Here is a 20,355-nt window from a genome sequence, read left to right as displayed (position 1 = left end):
AAAACTCACTTTATACCAATGCAATGGGCTACACAACATGAAAGGCAATGGTGAATGAAACTGGGACTGAGTTCTTCCCTCACACTAGCGGAGTGACAGTGATGTAAAACTAGTGTTAGTGAAAGGAGAATCAGGCCCTGATGGCTTTGGTTTCCATCTTAGTACATTCTCTGCTGCACCACACACACATCTCCTAGATCACAGATTCATACATCTGAGTAGCATGCATAATGTTCTGTATCTCAGACATTGGACAGATATGGGTGATTACTATTGTATGGAAGTGGGATTTCAGTGTTAATTATCGATACAGGGATTTTCTCTGTTTGAAATGACATACGGTGAGCACAGACAGCAATTTGCACAGCACTTTATTCTGCAACACAAATCAGGATAGGCAACAATGTTATGGGCATTCTCAGCTGTGTCCAGTATCTGTGCTGACGGGATGGGGACAACAAAAGAGCTTGGTGCAGCTTCCCAATTCTAATGCTGCTTCTATTCCAACTCCAGGGTAATTTAGAGCAGTCTTCAGGTTTATGGAATAAATATGAAATTAATTAATTAGAATTTGCTTTAATTTGGTTAAGGAAATACATGCATTGTAAAGAAAGACCTTGACTAGCAAATAGAAGGAAGGCCTTGAAAATGATAAGTTATAAGGTCAAAAGGAATGAAGCAAGGAGGACAAAGAATAACTGAGTTAAGAGGACTTTCTAAAAAGAAGGCCTATGACCAACATGGGTGAATGAAGATTGTTTTAAATAAAAGAAAAAAAATCTGTTTTTGGAACCAACATGGACCTTCCTACCCCACATACCAGTGTTATTTTAAGAAGTAAAGCCTATGTGAACCCAGGTGCAATGAAAAAGCTATTGGTCAGCAGGAAGGAGGAGAGGTCTTGGGAAAAAAGGAGGTTGTAAATCCTATCTGGATCAAGACTGGAAGTAAGGGTGAACTGTCTCCAATCGATGGTTAGCTAAACTAGTAACTGGCTATGACACCATGTGTTTGTTGAAAGGTATAAAAAGTGTTATGAATCTGAGGGTTCTTGAGTAGACCCCAACCTGATCATGCTAGAGAACATCAGGATATGACAGTTTCCCCTAGGTTTGGTGTATCTGTAAGTACATTGATCACATGCTTATGAATTGTTTGTTACTGTGTTGGGTGTAATGACTGCTTATTCTTTAGTCTGCTAGGCATGTTTAGAGCAATTGTATAAAATACCATTTGCCTTTGGACTTAATAAAGAAAATTTTGGTTAGATTAGTGTTGTGGTAATATCCCTGTATTATTATTAATTCCAACTGGGCTCCCCTAATCCATGCCAGATGGTTATATTCCCGCAGGGGTCATTATACCAGCTGAGACCAGCTGGCGCACAGTACAGTCAGGCCCTCACCATGCCTCCTACCAGGGGCTGTAGGATGGGTGGCTTAGAAGCCAGCAATGCCAGAGCTATGCTAACTAGAGATTCCCTAACACTGGGATAACCCCAAACTGGGGAGATCTGCCTCTTTCCAGCCCCATTGTGCTGCAGCAGAGAATTTAGCCCTATGTTTCTCTTTGAGTAGGATGTGGTGCCTGCCCTAGTTATCATTTATGTGAGAGTACATAGCCTTGTTAGAGACATTATGACCAAAGGGAACTGCTGTTTCCTTGGGGAAAGAATGTTGCAGATGGGGTGTATTAGCTGGTATTCAAAAGTTCAGGTAGAAGAGGATGGTAACAGGACCATGGTTATCCCTGTATTTGCTGTTCCTGCAGTGCATGGAAGCATCTTCAGTGGTACTGATGCCAAGAAAATGGCTAACTTCTTGGTGCTGAATATGCACTATAGCTCAATGTCTCCATCACATTCAATTAACAGGATTTGGAACTTTGTGTTTTGCGTGGGATCCTTTTTTCCATGGGCCAAATTCTGCCCTTGGATGCTTCCATGTGGCTCCCATTACAGTCAATTGGAGTCTCATGCATGCATCCAAAAGTAGAATTTATCCAAAAAAGAAAAGAATTGGCACTTCTGTTATATATAGGCAGAAGCATTTGGTACCTCTGATGTGGAATTTTATTTCTGCATGGAAAAGTCTGCAGAGATCAACAGGGTTTCTTTTGTTGCCTACCTATTTAAGTATGTTAATTTGTATAATATCATCTTCCACCTTCCAACACTTGTGCGGCATTACTAAATTAATCTAAAAGGAGAGGGGGCAGCTGGGTAGTGGGAAAACAGGACCATCCCACACAGACAGCGTTCACAAATGCCAGTATTTACTACATTGGAGAATTCATATGTTTAATGAAACAGCCCACCCACCATCTCTGAATCCTGGCACTTACAATATTACACCATGTAAGTAAAAGAGGGTATGTTTGTATTTAAGTGAGTGTTTCAAAGCCAAATGTGGTAAAGAAAATACATAACTAGATAATAAATTACATGAGATGTTTGCAATCTTATAAATCAGGGATTCTTAGGAGTTTTTGTATTTTTCTCCACCTCTCTTTTCAAGGGAAGAGGAAGAGCCATCAATTTATGTAGTTTTCATGTACTTAATTATATTAGCAAGAAAACCTTCCAAAACGTGCCTCCAAATCAAACCAGTTGGACTGGATATACATTGATGTAACTAGAAGCTGTCTCCAGAGGGTGAGACAAAATTACTTAAGGCAACGTGCTAGGTGAGGTTACCGTATTTCATGCAGGTGGAAGTTAATTTCTAAATATGTTTGCAGCACAATGTGGCTTGCTGCATTGCCATAAACACCAAGATTTCTCCACATGTCACTATTATGAAAATGGGCATCCTGTTTGACCAAAACACTCTCAGCTAAACTTCCCAGACTATTCCAATGCTGTGGAGGATTTATAACCGTCTTCTACAGGTCCTCAGATATCATACGGATGATCAACTGATGGATAGCAAACTGATCATGATTCCATTTGCATTGCTGCTTAGACATAGTAATGGTATACAGTAGTATTAAAGTTAGTAACCATGGGACATACGGTTCCATATGTTGAGAGGGGTGGGGAGAAATCCCTTCTGAAAGTTTTATTGAGGAACTGGAATTAGTAAGAAGCAGCCTTGGGCTACCAAACTTATGAAGGGGCTCAGATTTCCATGGGGAAATCTAAATATACTTTGGGTCATCCAAAGGGCAAGACACTCCTAGAAAACATATGCCAATCCTTTCACAATGCTCCTCAGCCTTTTCCCTCCATCCCCTCATCTCCCTAGCAAAATGAGGACCCATCAGGAGCTCACTGCAGGTAGGAGACCTGGGGCACAGACACAGAAAGAGGGCATAGGTATAAAGATGGGAAAGTAAGACCCCCAACAAAATATAAGTTTGCTACGTCCGAGTAGCAAGAGTCATTCACATGTGCCACAATTTAGGGCAAATACACCTGTATTCCCCCTCTGGGGTTCACAAAGGACACCCACTTTAGGTTTCCAGCTCCCAGCCATCACCCTTCTTGGCTAGAGACCCGAGTCTCTCTCCTTCCTGAATGGGGATTTTAAGGCTGCACAGCTCCCTGCCTTACACTGTGATATCCCCAGAACACCAGAATGCCAAAAAGGTCAGTACCTGCACTTTGGTTTCTTAATGAAGGTTATGACCAGTGCATGGCTTGAAGTTGTAAGTTAGCACACAGCTCATTTGAAGCAAGCCCAGTTGTACTTAATATAAAAGCATTACACAGAAAACATTAAAACAATAAAAGAACCTACACACATAGTAAAAAGCTTACCAGAGGCTACCCCCAATTCTAGCCTCAGGCTCTGGTTGGTTTTAGTCCTTCATAACCCACAACTGGGTTTTCCCTGTGGTTACAAGTTCATCCACCTTAGATCCAGAACCCAGACTAGGCAGATCAGCCATGTCTTTATACAACTTGAGCCTTTGATCTTGACCTTCTGTAACAGGTAATCATCAGGCAATAACCCTCTCCTCAAGGTGTAACCTCAAAAGCTGGGGTTTTTGGATAACCAGGGTTGTGGAATGTGCGCTAACCTCTCCCTAGGGATTCCCCGGGAAATCTACTTAATACATTGTCCCAAAAGTCCATACTTGTCCGGCACATTTTCAATGTAGTCTTTTGAACTCCCAGGTTCCCATCTGCCATATCTCCCTTTCCTCCCAGCCCACAATACATAAATTTAATACAATAAGGTCTTTCCAGGATATTGAAGGAAATTGCCTTATCTGCCATAGCAAGGTCTGAGAAAGTCTCAGGGGTTGTCTACACTTAGAAATGTACTGAAATGGTTAATCCAGAAGAGCTCCCCTGGTTGACACTCTTATTCTGGAATACAAGTGGCCACACAAGAGGCTTAAACTGAAATAACTATTCCCGAACGATTATTCCAAAATAGCTATTTCAGTAAACTTCCAACTGTAGACAAGCCTTGCAATAAAAAGGCTTTGCGGCCAGCACTTCAAACATATACCCCATTGTTTTACTTTATTTTGGGGCTGAGAATTATTTGTTTAAAAGTTTTGTGGCCTTACATAGGTTAAAGAAGAGGACTTGATTTCACGGAATCATGGGCATTAGATCTATTAGCAATTCGGTGCAGGACTGTTCCCTGTGGTCTAATTTAAGAAGACTTTCCTGAAGGCCCAACTGTGCCCTTGAACGGCAACAAGCAGCTCTCACTGATGTCAATGGCAATCCAGACACAGACTTAGGGTCGTAAATTGCCCTGCATGCTTATAATAAAGACTGGCGATATGAAGAAAGATGAGGGATTTAAAGGACCTCATTCTTTGTGTGAGTGATTGATATCATTATGTAGAAGTACTGAATATTTAAATGGGCTGGGGATCTAATCTGATGATGGATTAAAGTTAAAATATGTCATTTTAGAACTCAGAATAGCTTTTTAAAGAATTTTCTCACTTTCTCATGCTCTCTGGAGTCATTAATTATACGTTTTGGAGGATCAGTCTAAGGACATACCTTAAGTTCTTGTCAGATAGGCATAGAAATCCAGTTCAAATTATTCTTCCCACACTCCAAGCCAATTAATAGATTGAGTGGAGGTTTCCTTGGTTAACACTCTTCACCTGTGACAATCAGAGGTATATTATTTTGTCCACCTGAAATGGATTCTGGATACTCATATTGGGAAAACCTTTTTTCCGGGTTCAATAACATTTGGCATAAATTTTACCTTTAGAACTTAGATCTTTCATTAAAAAGTTGCACGGCAGTAAAGACTTCTTACATTTGAATATTAGTCCTCAAAGAAAGAGTGTAGTGGTAGCAAGAGTGCAACAGTATTCTTTAAAGATGCAGCAAGTTACATCCTGTCCAAGTTTAGCTTCAAACTTGGGAGAAAGGAAATGAGCCTTGACTCTGATTTTCATTGTGGTAAGAAGGTTTACAATGGATCCAGGCAGGTGATGACACCAAGTTTTGATCAGGGGGAAGGCGGGGTGGAAATGTAGGTGTGCGTACGTGCACATACACCTTACTATTCCAAGTAGGGAGGGCTCCAAACTAAAACCCTAAACCTAAAGACCATCAAGCTCCAAACCTTTATCACCATCCTTTGGAATCATACTGGACCAGAGGTTACCAAATGAAACTTGGCGTTTCTCAGAGACCATGTATAAAGTGATTTGATTGATGATGTTTCAAAGGTGGCAATGAGAACACAAGGAGATTCAACAGGCAAAAGCAGTTCGTATTTCCATTAGCAACAGTATTCATAATTCATCCTCTTTTACTCCTTTACCAGCAAGGCATGTACAACAATGGCTCCCAAACACTCATACCTTTCAGTATGGATACTTGAGGGGTTTGTGACTGGTGTTCTTAGGCTCCCAGCTCCATACCTTAACGATGCACAATGATGTTCCTCTGCTGAGCTCAACTGTGCTTCCTACTCCTTGATGTATTCTCTAACCCACACTGTAGTTTGCCTCATGTAAAATCCAAGGAACACAGGTTAGAGCTTGTACAAAGGAATGGGAAATGATGGATTTACTAATACTTGGTCGATGTCTTAGGATAGTAAACTAGTGTATTTGCCTGAATAGCCTTGGGACAACTGTCATACATGATGGTATCAAAATCAAACATACATACCTAGATCTCATAAGAACATAAGTATCGCCATACCGGGTCATACCAATGGTCCATGTAGCCCAGTGTCCTGTTTTCTTACAGTGGCCAATGCCAGGTACTTCAAAGGGAATGAACAGAACAGGGCAATCATCAAGTGATTTATTCCCTGTCGTCCAGACCCAGCATTGACAGTCAGAGGCCTAGGGACCCCCCAGACCTATTATAAGTTGGAAAACTGTTTCCAGAGAGTAATTAGTGGTTTACAGTCAAGTTGGAAGGGCATATTGAATGGGTCCAACAGGGATCAGTTCTGGATCTGGTTTTGTTCAATATCTTCATAGGTATTGGCATAGAGAGTACACTTATGAAGTTTGTAGACGATACCAAGCTGGGAGGGGTTGCATGTGCTTTGAAGGATAGGATTAAAATTCAAAATGATCTGGACAAACTGGAGAAATGGACTGAAGTAAAGAGGATGAAATTCTTCCACTCTACTCTCTGCTGATTAGGCCTCATCTGGAGTATCGTGTTCTGGGCACCACATTTCAGGAAAGATGTGGAAAAATTTGAGAAAGTCTAGAGAAGAGCAACAAAAATTATTAAAGGTCTAGAAAATGACGACTTATGAGGGAAGATTGAAAAAATTGGGTTTGTTTAGTCTGGAGAAGACTGAGGGGGGACATAGCAGTTTTCAACAACCTAAAAGGTTGTTACAAGAAGGAGGGAGAAAAATTGTTCTCCTTTAACCTCTGAGGATATGACAAGAAGCAGTGGGCTTAAGTTGTCCAATCTAAACCATCCTTGCTGCATTTGGAAAAACTTCTTTACTGTCCAGTTAAGCACTGGAATAAATTGCTTAGGGAGGTTGTGGAATCTCCATCACTGGAAATTTTTAAGAACAGGTTAGACAAACACGTGTCACGGATGGTCCAATTAATGCTTGGTCCTGCCATAAATGTAGGGAACTGGACTAGATGACCCTATGAGATCCCCTCCAGTCCTATGATTCTATAGGGTTGGATCTCTGACCATCTTGGCTAATTGCCATTGATGGACCTATCCTCCATGAATTTATCTAACTCTTCCTTTAACCCAATTATAGTTTTGGCCTTCATGACATCGATTGGCAACGAGTTCCATAGGCTAACTGCGCATTGTAAAAGTAGTAGGACTTTCTTTTGTTTGTTCGTTTGAAACCTGCTACCTATTTAATTTCATAGGGTGACCCTTGGTGGTTGTGTTATATGAAAGGGTTTAAAAAAAAAAAAAAAAGAAGAGGCTGGATAGCCATCTGTCTTGGGTGGTTTAGACACAACAAATCCTCCATCTTGGCAATGGGTTAGACTAGATGATCCTTGCAGTCCCTTCTAACCATATGGTTCTATGATTCTATAAATAACACTTCCTTACTCACTTTCTCCACACCATTCATAATTTTAATAGACCTCTATCCTATTCCTCTTCAGTTCTCTCTTTTTCAAGCTGAATAGCCCCTGTCTTTTTTATTTCTCCTCATATGGAAGCTATTCCATACCCTTAATCATCGTTGTTACCCTTCTCTGTACCTCTTCCATTTCTAACACATCTTTTTTGAGATGGAGTGACCAGAACTGCATTCAGTATTTGAGGCATAAGTGTACTATGGATTTATATAACAGCATTATGAATTTTTCTATCTTATTATCTATCCCTTTCCTAATGATCTGTAACTTTCTATTAGCTTTTTTGACTGCCGCTGCATGTGGGTTCCAGGACTAGCTGCTCCAAGAAGCAGTCATTAACGGTGTCTAGAAACTTTCTCTCCGCATCCCGTCCTGAGGTGACTTATATCCATCCCATATGGGGATAGTTGAATCCCCCGTTATTATTGAGTTTTCTATTTGTATAGCCTCTTAACCTCCCGCAGCATTTCACAGTCACTATCACCATCCTGGTCAGGTGGTATATTCCTACTGCTATACTCTTATTCAAGCATGGAATTACCATCCATAGAGTTTTTATGATACAGTTTGAGTCATTTAGGATTTTTACTATATTTGACTCTATGCTTTCTTTCACATACATGAGAAGTAAGCAACCTACATAACAATAATAGTATAATAATTTTAGAAAAATAAATAAAATAATGCAATCTCTCACAGGGGTGGTGTGAGACTGGTTCCTTAAGTATTTTGGAGTTCTTCACATTAAATATTATTACCACTAATATTATCATTCATTAAAAATGAAACAATTATTCATTTTTTATTCTGAGCCAGGCAAAGTCAGTCTTCAGCCTGAGTCATCTCATGGTTGCATCATTTGTCTTCTAAAGACTCTTCAAAGCCTAATTATACACACCAGCAGACAATGAAATTACCCTATTGGTTAATGGGCGTGGTAATGTTTATTTCAGTACTTGAAGTTACTTTTTTAGGCATTGGTACATTAGCTAATCATTAGGAAGTTTGCCCTTAGGAAACTGTGTTTAGCAAAACAAACATCTCTCTTTTTTTAATGTGAAACAGTTGACACAAAGGATTATATGCAAGACGAGGGTTTGAATTTCTAAGGGGAAGCTAGAATGCTAGAAGCCTCAAAGTATCCTGACATATCTATTGTGCCAGCTCCACAAAAGCAAGACAGGGCCAAAAACCACTTCCATTTAAGCCAATGGGAGTTCTGCCATGAATATCAATGATAAAAGACTTACAGTTAGGAACCTAACAGCCGCCTCCTTTTAGCGGACTGGGAGAGAAATGAGAGTGGTTGAAGCATACTAGGGGTATTCACGTTTTTCCCCGCCAGACACAGCCACCCACAGTCCTGCTTAGCAGAAATGATTAGATGCTACTGTAACTCCGAGTGCATCACAAACCTTACAAAGTACTGCTGGAATCTGGATTCTAGAACTAATGTGCAGTGTCGGGACATGTTCATTTACTCCACTTCATGATGAGATAGATTAGGAGTTCTCTCCTGAACTCTGACCCTAGCAGAATTCCAACACTGGTGAAGGCTGAGAGGCAACATGAGAAAGGATTCTCATGCCCCATTCAACTAGAACACTGAGCTGAGGTGCATTTCATCAGGGATATGTAATGAAATGGCCTAACTACGAGACATGCTTTCCGAACACTTGTTACAAACAATGGTGGCTTCTTTTGCTCACAAAGTGCCTCTTTTTCCTATAGGTAACATAGAAATCGTACCACTATTTTGGGGTTAAGTGTTCATTTTTTGGACCTAGAGTAGGAAAACGAAAGGTCACTCCAGATTTTTCCATCTATGATAAAACAATAGTAATGTGCAGTTTTATCCAGTGATCTCAAAACATTCTAAGAACTGGATTGTATCATATACATTTATAGTGGGGTAACTGATGTGCAGAAAGGTTAATAAACTCACCTGAAGACAGAAAGCTAGCAATATGAACAGAAGTAGAACCCAGGTTACCTTTCTAACCTGCAGGTGAAAAGTACCATGTGTTATTCTGGATTAGTTAATTAGGGCTGAAAGAGTGAGCTATGCAGAGGTAGATAGTGAAGATCAGTTTAAGAGTACATGCAAACATGAAGGAAACTTCTGTTAAACCAAAGTATATAGTGCCCAGAGCCTGTGGACTGGAAGCAACTACTAAATGCTTATTTGAAGCACAGGATATTCCTTCACAAGTTGTAGAAGCCTATTTCATACCTACAAATTTGTTTAGCCTAGCCTAGCAACTGGGACGGGTCACACAAGTAAGTGCTACGCAACTGTAAGGTACACAGAATCGGAGTCAGATTGTAAGTGCCATAGGGCAGGGAGTGTGTCTTATGTGTCTGTAATGCACCATGCACAGTGATGGTACTATATAAATAAAATTACAAACTACACTACTATTTAGCTACACAGGCTTACTCTTCTCATCCCCACGCCCCTTTAAAGGGCAAATATACGTTTTGGAAAAAGGTACCTGGAGTGACAACCTGGAGCTCTGAAATATTCTAGATGTAGAGGAGTTCGAACATGGGCAGTAACAGCAATACATCTCGCCAGCATGCCTCAGTGCTGACTTGGAGATACTGAGGGCTCAATCCACTGTTGCTCTGCACCATTCACGCCTGTGAAAAAGCAAGCCTGTGTGACTAAATAATAGCACAGTACCATCTGTGTGCGTGGTGCTTCACAGACACGTAAAATGACTCAATCCCTGGCTCGAGCAGTTTACAACCTAAAGGCCAGATTCTGCCAACCTGCCTCATGCTGAGTGCATAGGAGATAAATGCTACTAAATCAGAATGGTGGAGTTCAACGCCTCCTTTGTGCTCTCTCAGCACTGCTGTCAATCAATCACTGTTGCCCTGCATCTTGTGTAATCAGGCCTCAGGTCTCCATATCCAGGAGATGAAAGGGTAATTCAGTCTTCCTGCCCATTTAAACCTCAATCTTGCCATGGAGACTGCCAAATGGGTACCAATCGTGCTGGCAGGTTTTTGTGATATAAACACCTGTCCCCTGATAACGAGACTAAGGTCACCAATTTGCTTAGCCTAGCCTAGCAAACAGCTGTAAACAAGGAACATCTTTCAGTTCGACCAACTTGGCCAGGATCTTACATCCTTCCTGCCAGTCCTGTGACTTCCAGCGCCTCCATAACTAATGGTGTATGTAGACCCCAGGGGGAGGAGAGTTTAGTCGATGTGCAGGAGGGTCAGCTCTCACCCAGTGAATGGAATCTGGGCTTTATTGAAGTCAATGGCAAAACTGAGGCCAAGATTTCACCTCATAATTTTAATGTGAGCATGCTGAGAGATGTGTTTATTTCCCTAATGATTCTTTGCCAGGTCTATTTCAAAGTGCTGAAAATGAGAGGAAACATTTTAATTTCCATTAATTTGAGAAGACAGCAAAAGAGGGGGGGGGGAGAAGAAATCTATCCACCCAGTCCATACCACCTAAAAAGATTCAGTAAAAATAGCACCACTATAATTCCATTAGGAGAAGAACAAAAGTGACATCTGTTGAGTTTCCACCATTTTATTCCTAATTAAATTCATGTTTATAAATTAAGATGGGTGTACAGATGGGATATTTTCCTTATGGTGTCATGGGGATTCATTTATAAACGCCTTCACTTTTACTGGACCACACTTTTTACAAAAGTCATCTTGTATAAACAATAAAAATCTTTTAATCATTTTCCATCAAGCAAAAGTCAGATAAATATTTTTAAAGCATGACACTGAATTTTCATTCTGTTTATTTGCACTCCCTTGGTATCAACATACTCTTACAAGCCAAGGACCTTGAGTGTCATGGGTTGATGTACATTATGAAGAGGTTTATTAATGGAATTTTAAAAAGGAGGCATTTTAAAAAAGAGAATGCAGAAAACATATAGCACATTTAAAAGGACATTTAATAACCTGTAGCTATAATCTTCAACCAAGATCTCTCAACAGTTAAACAGGGAAGGGGATCTGGTTAGGGTTATGATAGCAGAACTCACAAGAAATCTCAAGTGCTACTAGAAATGGTGTTGGCTCACTGATGTTGCTTCAACTCAGCACACGGACAATGCTAGAGTTTGGTGTTACAGGGCATTGTGTTGCTGAAAGTATGGGTTTTTGGATGAGATGTAAAACCAAGGTCCTGATGACTTGTGGTTGTTAAGGATCCTATGAGACTTCTTGAAAGAGTACAAGTGTTAGCCCCGATATCCTGGCCAAATTTTAATTTGGGTAATTATGTACCATCTTCCTAGATCCCCCTTATTGTTCACCTCCTATTGAAGACTTTTGTACAGTGCTAAGCAGCTACTGCAATCTACCACAACAGCGGATACAATTGTGTATTTTATTATTAGAGAGAAACCCAAATCAAATCCCAGGTTCTATAACTCTTTGAAACCTGGGGGTATGTTTAGATGAAAAATTCATACCTGGCCCCTCTGTGAATGTGCTAAATCAAATCCACATATCAGATCTAAATATCACCAAACTTGGGGAAAGTTTAGAAGTGGATCCTTATATTATGGTTCAGGCCCATCTCTAATTATAAAGAGCTTTGGGATCCTTCTGTCTGTGAGGAGCTATTATGAATTAAATCGGCATTTTGGATGCTCTGCAAAAGGGTTTCAAACTTATTTGTTGGAAAGGGCCAAATTACATTTTTCACTATGGTACAGAAGCAAGGTCTTATGAACACAGGGCCATATACTGCTCTTGATCCGCAGCAGAGGTCCAGTCCATAGAAGTTTTTCCCTTGACTTTACTGGGTTTTGAATCAGACACAACAAGAGGTTTGTCTAAAGATTGCAGTAAGAATCTGACTTCTATGTAATAATTAGTTTCCACAATTTCAAAAGTAGTCTCGGATTTTGGGTGCCCAATTTTGCTCTGCTTTTCCAGGTGCACTCAACGCTTGCAGCTACCATTATGAGTGACTGAAAATCAGGTCTCTAGTGTCTGAAGTTGGGCTCTGTGGGCATGTGTTATAACAGATCTATATAAAACTGATGTATAAATATATTCAGATTAACTTTATTTAGGAAATTTGGCTTTTAAAAGTTTATGATTTTTTTAAAGGTTTGTGATTTCTATTTTTCACCTATAGAATCCTATTGGACTCAGAAATAAAATTGAACAAAAAAAACGTTGCCTTTGTTACCCTTGTTTTTTTTTAAACTATCATAATCACTGAAAATCGGGCACAAGAAAAAATTTAGCCCTGTCCTAAAAGAGGAGGGAAGAGGTAAGAATTATGAACCTTGGAAAAGGCTATTAGATACACACTAGACTGAATACAAAAAGAGAAAAAAAGTCTTTGCAGTAAAGTTTAGTGGATTGTACCTTCATTTTTGGACAGTCAGCATTATGCCTTGCCAATTCATAATTAACATCGGCTGTAGTTAACCTTTCCAGAGCCAGATGCAAATCGCTAAGGTCCTTTTAAAATCTTGCACTACAAATGCAAAGACCAATTTCCCAGTAAGAAAGACAGAATCAGCATACACATTACTAATTTTACTAGGTATCCTCTATATCTGACTTGTTAGTAATATATTTTGTAACGTAGTTATCTTAAAAATAACCATGTAGCATTGCTTCGTGGGAGTACTCTACAGTGTCAAAAAGGGGACTTACATTGGATTCCTTATTCTGATATGGGATGATGAGCTGTCAGCATAGCAGCTTCTTTTCCTATATCTTCTGAAAGAAAGGGAATGCTTTATATCATTCAACTGTGATCCATCTGGCCAATTAAGGGGAAGACATGTTCCAGTCCCTTCCAGATGCTTTTAGATGGTTACTGTGGACATGGGATCTCAAGAAGAAAAATAGGGAGATCCTCAGTGATGTAAAAAGACTTCATGGGACTATGTGTCTGGAAGGGTGATTTTAGAGACAGTGAGAGAAAGATCATTCTCGCAAATTATTCTTCACTGTCGCATCAGCATGGAGTCAATGGTATTTGTGCGCATGAAAAATAAACACTGTCCAAATGTAAAATTAAACAGCACTGGCAGGGACACTCCTGAGTTGGAGTGTAATTTGCTTGCATTTTACTACCTTCTTTTTCCTTAAAACTTTTTAGTGTTGCGTCACACCTCTGTCAAACAAGACCTCATTAAGCAGTTTTATAACCTTTCAGGGAGGAAATTTTACTCCAAGTATCTTTATCACTAATGAAGTGACACATTATTTCTTTATTTGTATCCACTGCTGCCCTAAATGCTTTCAGACATTTGGCTTGAGATACGTTTAGCTGTTGTTGCACTACAATGTTTGATATGTAATCCTGCAGGGGCGGCAGAATGGGGGCCAGAGGCAGAAGGCCGTATTTTCCCATGCGTGCACAGACAGAACTCTTATTTAACATTGGGAACTACATATGGACATCAGGAACAGGGCTGGTATTTATACCTTCCCTCCCCATTTGAGTGGAGTCACAGTGCTTAGAGGGATGCATTTAGAGTCACCTGGCCAGGTATATCTCACAATCTCTATTATTTTTCTCAGGATTCATTAAAAACAAATATGAACTCTGATGATAGATTGTGGGTGAAAATAAAGGACAATGTGTTGGTTAAGCTTACAGCTATAGAGGAGTCTAACAGGTTTTTGGGGAGTATGATGGGAAGACATGTCATTAGTACTGAAATATATTCATTACTTCTTGTATGCGATGTTGTCATAGCAGTGTGATCCCAGGATATTAGACAGACAAGGTAGGTGGGGTAATCTTTTATTGGGTGGGTGAGAGAGACAAGCTTTCTGAAGAAGAACTCTGTGTGAATCGAAAGCTTGTCTCTCTCACCAACAGACATTGTTCCAATGAAAGATATTTCCTCACCCACCTTGTCCTTTGTTACTTCTTGTAATGTTGCCTGCTCATTCCCAAATGCCTAGTCCTCATACAGGTCAAGTCAGAAAAAATCTAATATGCCCAATCCTCCAATGAGCTGTGGGCACAGACTCTTGTGCAAAAACCCCTATTTATTTCACTGGAAAAACTGGCTCTCTAATATAGATATAGAGGCCTGTGTTAACTGTAGCCATTCATGAAAAAGCCTTGCTGCTAGTCAATTGCTCAGAAGAATCAGAAGCTGCCCACACACATTTTGTTTGAAAATTACACATGCAACCACAAGCTCATGGACTTGGTTGCAGACTAAAGGAGGAACATTTTTTGGGAGCCCAGGGCTGATCTAGTACTGTAGATCCATTTTCCCTTAGAAACTCATGAGTTAGAGTGCTTCTGCATACTCTATAGTCTCATTTTCTGAAGATCACAACAAATGGAAACAATTAGAAGTATGAGAGAGAAATCTGACCCCAGGGTAAATAACACAATCCTCCCCAATGCACAATGCTGTCACAGGAATTCCTCACATTTATACTAATCTGCTGTCATTCTTTTAGATGGCCCTCAGCGCTCAACCACAATCTACAGGTAAACAGAACTTGGCAGTAACCTAGGGGAGAAGGGTTTGGGTGGCACAAGCTACAAAAGAATAATGCAGATAGGGTGAAGATGTCATGAAACTAAACAAGTTCTGTTTTGTAAGAGTAAAATAACTTTGTAAATTGCTTATACGACAGTGTCGTGGAGTTTCAATGTAATATGAGCCAAAAAAGAGACAGCTTTTCTCTTGACTGCCTCTTTTGGCCATGCCTGACTAATTCTCCTTTCACACTGCCTTTTATGCTTGGAATAGCCTCCCAGTTGATGTTCTCCAAGAATACATCCACTCTTTCTTCAAGAAAGCCTTGGATATCCACCTGTTTCTATGAAATTTCCCTATTGTAATAAACACACTTTTTCCTCCTGTATAAGTTCGGAATAGCATTGCTCTGTATTATACTGAGCTGTGCTTTCAGGCATACTGTTAGAGCAGCATATTTACCCATATGACAGCGCGCGCGCACATACGCACGCACACACCACTATGCAAATAGTAGATTATAATAATAGGCCGATCATGAGGGCCATATTCCAGCAAATGCCAGTTGAAATCACAGAGCACTTGCCTCAAGTACAAGCTGAATAAAAACCTGAGTGAGAAACTCAGGAAAGGCCAGTGGGTGGGGATCTCCCACCACACCGGGCAATGAGGAAGGGACGCTATCAGGGAGTACTAACAACACAAGCTAGGGATAGGAGGGGGAGTTTGTTTCTACTTTTAGCAGAGGAGGAGGAATTGGGTTTCACCTCTAACACTTTGCGAGGGATACCCGAAGTCGTGAGTCACTGTGTTACCTTTCTGCCTCAGCAAGTGAGTTTTGCTAGAGTTTAGACATTGTGTCATCTCCCTGCCACACCCATCTATCTTCCTCCTCACCAGCGAACTCCTCAAGGCTCTCCCAGCCTAAACTTTGCCTAGGCCATAACACTCAGCGAGCGCCAGCCTCTGAGCTCCTCAGAGAATTTTCTCTGCAATGCACAACACCTATCACTGTACATTCACAGAAGATATTAAATTTGCTGCTGTTAAATTTATAAACTAATGTACTGACTAACTAGAGTAAACGCACCTCTCCCCCTTCAAACACAGCACTGAATTAGTTTATAGTAAAAGGGTACCGCTGAGGAAGGGCCTGCAACCGCTTCATCCGGCAATAATGATGAAAAGGCCAGTAGCTGAGGTGGGGGAAGTGCCTCTGATCTGGGAGGGGTAGATTTCTCTGGGGTCGAGGGCAGTGAGCCCTAACTGTCAGACTCCAAATCCAAATGCGGCACCAAAGCTTGAGGGATGGAAGACTGCGGCACCAAAGTTCCTCTCCTGGAACCAGGCTGTGGAATCCCCAAGTGAAACCCCCACCAGTAGGGCCACAGTCCGGGCCAATGCCATTGCTGCAGTCTGCCTGACATGAATAACCTCCTCGCTGTCCGATGTGCAGCTACCCGATGGCCATGGTGCGCCAAGTCCGAGTATCACACGGTGCCATGCAGAGCGCACTGCTCTGGCACCAAAGAGTGGTGTGGGGAGCCGGAGCAGTGGGTGTGCCGGGACCCGCTCATCCTTTGGCTAGATGAGACTAGGCGAGCAGTGCCATGGTGCCGGGGACACATGCCGTGAGGTCAGCAACCTGCATTGCCCTGGGGGTCCATGGTGGTGTTCTGTCCGGTGCCGGCCCTCCGGAGACTGACAGCAGGAGCCCAGTCTAACACTGTCCTGACCCGGAGAGTGTGGTCTCGACTCCGGGGACCACCTACGCACTAGTGAATGGTGCCTTGAAGAAGGGGACTGTCAGGCAGATTTGTCCCTCGATACATTGCCAGATGGTGCCAGTGCCGAATCTTGGAGCGACCTACTATCTCTTGGTTTCGGTGGCACAGGCAATGCCAGGAGGTCTTTCATAGCTTGGAAAGCCTCAGGGATCAATCGCACCACCAGGCTACCCGGAGTCGACCGGTGCTAGGGTCGGTGCTCACAGTGGTGAGGGACCCCCCTGAGGCAGGGAGGGCTAGCAGCCCAACTCGGGTCTTGCCTGGTTCCCTTTTGCTTTTTTTGCGGGGGAGCATACCTGCTCCGTGCAAGTTGTCTTCTGCCTCTTCTTTGGTATCAGAGATGGTGATCGGTGCCGAGATGAGGCAGAGGGTACCGGCGGAGTGCACGGCTGTCATACTCAGTACCAAGTTAGATCTACCAGGCTCTGATCTCAATCTAAGTGCTGACTCCATCCGGATGGCCTTAAGATGAATCTCTTGTTCTTTCTCAGTCCAAGGGTGAAAGCTTTTACAGATTTTGCACCTGTCACTGACATGCGGTTCTCCCAGACACTTTAAGCAACTTTGATATGGGTTGCTCCTCGGCACAGGCTTCTCACAAGAAACACGGGGATTAAACCCTAGGGAATGAGGCATGACCTGACCCTGGGCATCTAACAACTAACAACCGGAACCAATTCAACTACCGTATTAACTATTAGCTAACAACTAGAACAATGAAAAAACCACTAGGTTTAGCGAGGGAACTTGCAAAGGCAAAAGACGTTCCAGCACAGTCACTGGCGGCAAGAAGGAACTGAGAGGGAGCTAACAGCACCAACATGCGGGTGCATACTTGTACTGCTGCAGGGGACGCTAGAGTCAGTTCCTACAGGCAGTACTGAGGGAAAAAGCTATCCGGCACCGGTGCATGTGGCGAGCGCACACACCTACTTTAGGAATGGACACGAGCAAACACTCGAAGAAAAACAAGCTTATTAACAAAAGCATGGATTAAGTGTTACCATGTAAAAGAGATAAAGGAGGAAATAGTTATAAGAAAATGAAAGTGAAAACACGCATCTAAGAGCCTAAAACTTAATCTAGCAAGATACAGTCTTTGTTCAAGACTGTTTCTTTTACTCAGTGTCTCCTTTTCAGCTTTTTACTGGCTGGCTTGGCCGGGACCATCACATTGTTTGTCTCCTTAAGGTGAAGGATCAAGATGGAGTCTCTCTCTGTTCCCTTATATCCCCAAAGGGGCTGTTTTAGCCTGACAAGCCAGGAATGCCTCCAGGGGATTCAGTCTCCTGTGGCTCTATAGGTTATAGGAGCTATGTTAATTCTATGTCTCTCAGCCTTAGGATAGCCCCTACCAGTTTAGCTATATAGTTTTGTTTACTGCTAATACCTAAACTGAGGTAAACCCACACTCCTTTGTCTAGGTCCTTTGACAGACCTGTTTATCACCTTTACCTAGGTAGGCTGTCTTGCCTTAAACATGTTCTAGTAACATCAGACAGAGGGAATTCATAACTTCATATAAGGTTAACATGTACGTCTTACTATATTAATAACCAGCATGTTGTTAGCTTTCATATGATACCTCACAGTGCATTTTTGTACTAATATTATTGCATAAGTGTCTAGGATGTGAATATGGGGTTGCTTAGAGTCCCACCCTCCCACTTTAACCTCTAGAATGGCCCAATAACATGTCACCCAGGGCCAAATTTTGTAGTCATCAAAAAAACTGTGGAAGGCCTCAAAAGCAGCTGAACCAGAATGGATCTATTTTGCAAGAAATCCTATCTGCAGAGAAGCAGCACAACTCCACACACCCCCACCCCTGGGTCCTACAGAGCAGTGCTTCAAAGCAGCTGTCTTGGGTGCTACAACCTTGGGCCAGTGGAGGAGCAGAGGCACAGCATCCAGTAGCTCTGTGACAACAACCCAGATCCAATGACCTAAGCCTCCCAGCAGAATGAGAATACGGGATCCCTGCATGCTGCTGTAGCCCTACGGCTGAAGTGGAAGCCATGAGAAGGAGACACTGGGGCTCCATGGCTTGCCAGAGGAGGGATTTCATCCCCCCCAACTCCCACAGAGCACAAAAGCCATTTACTCCAGCTTTGCAGGGGGATCAATACTTAACACTATGAGAGAATGCAAGAGTGTGTGTGTTATAAAGGAGACAAATAAGACAGGATATGAAAAAGAATACATAAAATAGCAAATGATACAGAGAAGGTAGATCAGGCGCTTCTCCTCGGCCTGTCTCAGAACAGAAGAAGGGGATGTTTGATGACATTAAAAGATTGCAAATTCAAAACTGATTAAAGAAAATTAATTTCCCATTGTGTGGAAAATGCGAGTGTGGAAGTCCCTGATGCAGGAAGTGGCTGAGGTGAAGAATTTAGCAAAATTTCAAAGGGATTGGACATTTATATCATAAACACAAAAATCTGCAGTTACCATAGTTAATGATGATCATTTTGGAAGGGATACGAAACCTTATGGTTCAGGGTTCAAAATAATCCCTAAACCTAATCTCTCACAGTTAACACCTAAAGTGGAGGGCAGCTCATCTCACATCTATCTAATGCAGGGTTCTCACACCTTCCTTTGAAGCACCTGGTGTTGGCCACTATCAGAGACATGACACTGGATCAGATGAACTGATCCTTGGGTCTGATCCAATCTGGCAATTCATATGAGTGTACCATTTAGTGTACCATTTTCTATTTCTTGTGCCAGTTTTAGCTTCAAGAATAGATTTACTGTGTGTCCCTTCCTATTTTTAGTAAGGATAAAAGTAATCAGCTGTAGCGTTAACAATGTATACTCTATTGGGGGAAGGGGAGGAGCGAGATGATTTGCTAGTTTGGAGGCTGCACTACTTTGCCTTATTCAGGATTTTGATTTACTGGTCATTCCACTACTTCCTTGTTAATAGTCATAATAACTAACCCATGAGAAAGGGCTGGAAATTCCCAGCCAATCAAAAAGGAAAACACTGAACAGGTCAAAGCAATAAAGCATGAAGCATTACTCACAAAGTCTATGAGCATTACAGTTATGCTACTCATGGCAAGGGTTGTAATGGCAGGAGAAAATAGCACCAAATGAATCCATCCCATTAACAAGGATCACAGTGAAAAAGGAGAAATGGCAAAATAATTAACCCACTGAATCTGTCATTTATAAAACACATGCCTGAATTATGATTCTTTCGGGACACCAAGTACTTATAAAGGAAGCCTCATTAATCTGTGAATGGTGGGGATTATTTTCAAGAAACCATGTCAGGTTAAATTTAGCCCCAAATTTTAGTTTTGGTAAATTGAAGCTATTACAAAAGCCACACCCAACAGAAATTTTCCATTTTTAAAAAATTCTAGTGTAGTCAATTTTGTTTAAAGACTAAAATGCCCCAAACAAAACAGTAAATGAATGTTCTTCTGCAGCAATGTTAACATTGTGTCGCTATGATAAGGCCTAAGATTCAGAAGGTGAAGCGCACTAGAAACTACTAATAAAGGACACCAACTAATCTATTTTCATTGTCCATGAAGAGAGAGATTCAAAAAGTA

The 20,355-nt window shown here is 41.5% G+C and overlaps 1 protein-coding gene across 5 annotated transcripts in view; it reads right to left on the bottom strand.

Annotated features, from left to right (window-relative positions):
• Positions 1 to 20,355, bottom strand: part of TRIL (TLR4 interactor with leucine rich repeats) — a 102,783-nt gene that overhangs the window by 49,866 nt on the left and 32,562 nt on the right. Inside the window, exon 2 of one of the 5 annotated variants that reach the window (XM_067561999.1) lies at positions 4,898 to 5,079. The exons of the other annotated variants lie outside the window; for them this stretch is intronic. The gene's annotated coding sequence lies outside the window, so the exon portion shown is untranslated. Of the gene's footprint in view, positions 1 to 4,897; positions 5,080 to 20,355 lie in introns of those variants that run through there. 5 annotated transcript variants of the gene reach the window in all.

Source organism: Emydura macquarii, unplaced genomic scaffold (genome assembly GCF_026122565.2).
Source record: "Emydura macquarii macquarii isolate MOO-44397 ecotype Brisbane River unplaced genomic scaffold, CSIRO-AGI_Emac_v2 contig_2422, whole genome shotgun sequence".
NCBI classification, from domain to species: Eukaryota; Metazoa; Chordata; order Testudines; family Chelidae; genus Emydura; species Emydura macquarii.
The sequence above is the reverse complement of the archived record's forward strand: the minus strand, read 5'-3'. Positions and strand labels throughout refer to the sequence as shown.